At 40.3% G+C, this 5,669-nt stretch overlaps 1 protein-coding gene across 1 annotated transcript in view; it reads left to right on the top strand.

Moving 5' to 3' along the window:
* The window catches only part of onecut3b (one cut homeobox 3b), a 39,900-nt gene that overhangs the window by 29,768 nt on the left and 4,463 nt on the right, over window positions 1–5,669 (top strand). The window lies entirely within an intron of this gene.

Below are 5,669 nucleotides of genomic sequence, written 5' to 3'. Positions count from 1 at the left end.
CTCTCTCACACACACACACACACACACACACACTCTCTCTCTCCCACACACACACTCTCTCTCACACACACACACACACACACACAAATAAAAATCGAATTAAAGAATCCGCTTTAAGCTTTATTGTTGTCAAACGCTCAGTGAACATCGATGATGAACATTGACAGCCACTCAAAACCAGCACAGCTTCATTTTACCTTCGCTCACACTAAACTAAGATAAAAAAAATCATTTATCAAGGGATTCTACAGGATTTTAATATTTTATTAATTTGATCATAATATGTAAGCAAATCAAATAAGATCCCAGAGTATTATTCAATTCAAAATTTAAGCCAGTGAACAATTCAATAGAGGAATCTTGATTTAAAAAATCATTAGCTTTTTTTCCCCAAGAAAAACGGTTTCATGCAGCAGAAATGAACCGCATTGATTAAATACTGTTCATCTATAAACCCGCAGCAGCAGCATGTAATGGGTGTGTATTGTTGATCTGGTTTGTGTTGACTAGGCTTTGATTGACATGACTGTTTCTCGCCAGCAGTAGCCCGGCCCGCGCGGGAGAGGGTTCGTTTCACCGCACCCAAAAACAGAACCGCCCCGCTCAAGCCATCGATCCCGAGCCGAGCTGTTAGCGGCCTGGTGCGGTTAGTTATCGATCCCGCCCCCCGCTCTCTCCGCCACGCCCACACGCACGCAGACCACACCCACCTCAGCAGACAGCATGCTCACATATGTGCAATAACTGCAGTTCTAGGCTACGGAAGGATATATTTAGCACACATGGTTCTGCTAGAACTTATCAGGTTAGGTGAAAACGAGGCTGTGTACAGTCAAAGGCACGCCATCACGCCATCTTCAAAACTGTTTTATAGAGTTTTGTCTATTTTTATTTTTTAGAACAATCGGTATGCTGTTAAAAAACAAGACTGTAGGCTATTTCTATCCCTCACAGCCTCGTTTTCATGCCAAAAATTAAATATGGCACTAGCCTGATTAAAGTTTATTGTAATAAAACAAAGAAAATTTTGTAATCCTCTAATCCTAATCTGGCACCACTGGTTTACAAATGCAAGCGGCTATGCATCAAACATATATAATGGGTGCTTTTCTGATCCATTATAATCCCCCATGCAGCCTCAGTTTCATTAATAATAAAAAGCACCTTTTTGCATTATTCTTTTGAACACCAGCATCCTCACAGTTTTACACCTATCTCTTAAACGACTGTTTAAGGTAAATTCACCAAATGTCTAAACGCAAAAAGCAAGAAACTCTCGATATACTCACTAGAAACTTGTTTAGAAGAACAGTAGTGTTTTAAATCAACAGAACACGAGATAACTCTCTTATAAAAACTGCCATATATACCCAGAACAGAGCAAATGTAAATAAAAGGAGCTAAAGCGCAGCAGTTTATATTCATCTGAGTGATAAGATATCAATATCAGCGCTTGCCATTGGATTACAAAACTAAACAGACGCTGCCCATTAAAATGTCATCTGCAAACATCACACACACTCCCCGTATTGAATGTCTTTTCTGTGATTATGCGGCTTCTTTCACATGAGCTGCAGTCAGTATGGATCATTTCTCTTATCAATGCGGGGTTGTCTTGATGTCACAGACAACCCTCAATGTGCACGGGCTGTCTAACATCTTTTAGTCTAATTCTAATGGAACTGAGTCTAAAAAAGAATCAGATTTATTGCAATTGCATTAAAAATAGAACAACACTAAATCATGCAGCAAATGATGGCTGTATAAGGGCAACTCCCACACACTGCACTGTATATTATTAGTATTATCGAGCTGGAGACGAGCGCTGCTGCTGTGTGACCTGTATATTAAATACATGCTTCATGACAAGGTTTTAAAGCAAAGGTCAATCGATTCTTGGACTATTAATTTGTAAGAAAAAGGGTTAAAAATGAAACAACCGAATGCGGATGTCATAATAAGCGACAATAAAAGGGTTTATATACTGTATGAAAGGGTTTAAATGGACTTGGAGGAGAGCACATTCCTTTGAATTTATAGATATTATTTATGCAACCAGATTTCAGATTTGTGCATCCGTAGAGAAACGTTATTTGGTTCGTTTGTTGGCCAGAGAGATTAAATGCATCGCTCCGAAATGATTTTCTCGATCGGTTACAGCTAATTTCCCTTCGTCCTTAACAGATAACCATTAAAATACTAAGGTACAGCATGCATTTTTCTTTTCGAGGCATATGGATCAGCATTCATGTGGTCTGAACGTGTTGTTTCTGGTAATTGTGATTTGCACACATGCATTGCATTGCATTCATTCGCTAATGTTCCACCCATGAGATCTGAATAAACTGTGCGTGAAATTATAGGGACTGTTGGCCGTTTCCCCAGTGTTATCGGTATATGCATTGTGTTTACACAGAGGTAAGGGAAAGTTGTGTCTACTCGCCCATTGCAGTCTTCTGTTTTCCACAGAGGCGCTATAAATAATCCACATGGTTTATGCGCACTATCCAAAGTCTTGTGAAGAAGCCAGATGACATATAAGGGAAAGTCCTTCACATTTTCCGCTTGAAATCCCACCTGTACTATTCAAAATGGCGACTTTAGACACGCCAATCAAATCAAACATTAGTGGTTCCCAAACATGTCCTGGAGGCCCCCCTGCCCTGCACCTTTTGTATGTCTCCCTTATCTAACACACCTGATTCCACTCATCAGCTCGTTAGTAGAGACTGCAAGAACTAAATTGGGTGTGTCTGATTAGGGAGACATACAAAACGTGCAGGGCAGGGGGTCCTCCAGGACAGGTTTGGGAACCACTAGGCTATTGGCTCGAGCGTCTTCCCTGACAACGCGCGACGTTAAATTGAACGCAAGCGACTGCATAGACGTATGCTCTATATATTTAACCGCAGACTCGTTTCCCTACGGCTTTGCACGTACTCTTGCTCTGGCATTGTATTATCTAGAGGCACTACTTTGTTTAATGCTTCTTGTATTTTTTACTCTCATATCTATCCATAGCCTATCTATATGCACATGCATGCATGTAAATATTTTCAGTGAACAACAATAAGCCTCAAAGCTATGATATGTCTTCGGGAGATTCTGATTCTGAAATCATTCTCGTTCAAAATAGTAGAAACGAGAAATGATGGCAGACATTTTCAGCTTTAAGACCAACACTTGAGTGCAAACAGATAATGTCAGGACATTATCAACAATGCTTTTAAATAAATAAATATAGGTAGGGCTGTATGGTGCATGCACGCAGTGTTTGCTGGTTGAATGTTTTAGAATATCGCTCTTTAAGTGCGTCTAATGCGCCAGGCAGAATGTGCGTCTTTCTTCTTTCTGTCTGCGCTCTGCTGTTGCCCTAAAAGCTGCAATGATCGATTTTCCTCTGTTTTCTCTTGCGCACGTGGTCCAGTAATCAGGGCCCCTTCCCGGGCGATCGATCCGCATTGATCCCTCGAGCCCAGTGCGCGCCCGCTCGCGGGGAGGCGGATGGTGGGAAAGAGCCGAAATGATGCTCGATACAGAAACTGGAGACAATCGGACAAAAGAGCTGTAGATATGGGTCAGAGAGGAGGGAGAGTCCTCATCAAATGCTGCGCGATCTTGTTTTCCGTCATTTGAGCGCTGGGCACCTCTCCACACGTGAACCAAATGAACCTGTTTCGTCTCCACATCTGTCCAGCTGAGACCAGCTTCTTATGAATCAAAATACAGCTGCTGGAATCTGAACAAACCCTAACTAGAGACCAAAATATACTGAATGTTTACAGAGTGTTTTTGAACGTTTTAAAAGTCTAAATGATGATGGTGATGATATATACACCTCTATAAATAATTTAAATAACATAGTGTGTATTAGATATGTTAGTCTATTTTAATAAATAGATAGAACAATAAAATGATAGACAGACAGACAGACAGATAGATAGATAGATAGATAGATATACAGATAGATAGATAGATAGATAGATAGATAGGTAGATAGATAGATAGATAGATAGAACAATACAATGATAGAATAATTTAAATAACATAGTGTGTATTAGATATGTTAGTCTATTTTAATAAATAGATAGAACAATAAAATGATAGACAGACAGACAGACAGATAGATAGATAGATAGATAGATATACAGATAGATAGATAGATAGATAGATAGATAGGTAGATAGATAGATAGATAGATAGAACAATACAATGATAGATAGATAGATAGAACAATACAATGATAGATAGATAGATAGACAGATAGATAGAGAGATAGATAGAACAATACAATGATAGATAGATAGATAGATAGATAGAGAGATAGATAGATAGAACAATACAATGATAGATAGATAGATAGACAGACAGATGCATGTATGAATTGCTTTACAGTCAGTATTTGAGTGATTCTGCATGTGTGTGTGTGTGTGTGTGTGTGTACAGTATAACAGTGTGTGTGGTGTGCGGTGATATGAATATGATGGATGAGTGAGCTGCAGCTTCAGACGGCAGCAGTAAACAGATTTGACTGTGTAGGGTAGATCGATTGGCTCATGGCTCTCTGTAATTAGACATACAGCGCTCGGCCTGGCAAGATAGATAGAACAATACATAGATAGATAGATAGATAGACAGATAGATAGAGAGATAGATAGAACAATACAATGATAGATAGATAGACAGACAGATGCATGTATGAATTGCTTTACAGTCAGTATTTGAGTGATTCTGCATGTGTGTGTGTGTGTGTGTGTGTGTACAGTATAACAGTGTGTGTGGTGTGCGGTGATATGAATATGATGGATGAGTGAGCTGCAGCTTCAGACGGCAGCAGTAAACAGATTTGACTGTGTAGGGTAGATCGATTGGCTCATGGCTCTCTGTAATTAGACATACAGCGCTCGGCCTGGCATCAGCCTCCTCAGCACAATCTCACTGGGGGAACCCTCACCGCAAGAGAGTGTGTGTGTGTGTGTGTGAGTAAGAGAGAGAAACACTGATGTATGCAAGAGAAGGAACCGTAAAATTATACAGTATGAAACAGAGAGAGATGTTCTGTGCATTAGCAGACGATTAGGTTTGTTTTAATGAATGATATCAGGCAGGACTGGTAAACGCTGACATAATGATTTGGTTGCACAGACAGATTGTCCTGCTCTCTGTGGTGCTTGCTGCTAAAAGCGGAAAGTGCTTGGGCTTCGGTGTATCGTCGGCAGTGTTTTATAGAGTCAGCTGTGAGCGCGAACACATGAATGTAAATCCTCTGCATGACTCCAAACAGCTCGCAGAGGCAGAGTGGATTTTGCCTGAGGGTCCTCAAACATGAGTCCCACAGGATACACACTGAAAACACACACACACACACACACACACACACACACACTCAGGTTTGTTTTTGTGAAAAGTGGGGACATCCCATAGGCGTAATGGTTTTTATACTGTACAGACCGTATATTCTATACCCTACCCCTAGACCTACCCCTCACAGGAGACTTTGTGCTATTTCAGATTTTCAATACACTCCATTCTGTGTGATTTATAAGCGTTTTGAAAAGTGGGGACATGGGGTAATGTCCTGAAAAGTCACCTTCTCCTTGTAATACCTATGTTATACCTTTGTCGTTATACACATTTATGTCCTCATTTGTCACAAAAACGCGCACACA

The sequence above is a fragment of the Sinocyclocheilus grahami genome, unplaced genomic scaffold (genome assembly GCF_001515645.1).
Source record: "Sinocyclocheilus grahami isolate Dianchi unplaced genomic scaffold, SAMN03320097.WGS_v1.1 scaffold381.1, whole genome shotgun sequence".
NCBI classification, from domain to species: Eukaryota; Metazoa; Chordata; class Actinopteri; order Cypriniformes; family Cyprinidae; genus Sinocyclocheilus; species Sinocyclocheilus grahami.
The sequence above is the reverse complement of the archived record's forward strand: the minus strand, read 5'-3'. Positions and strand labels throughout refer to the sequence as shown.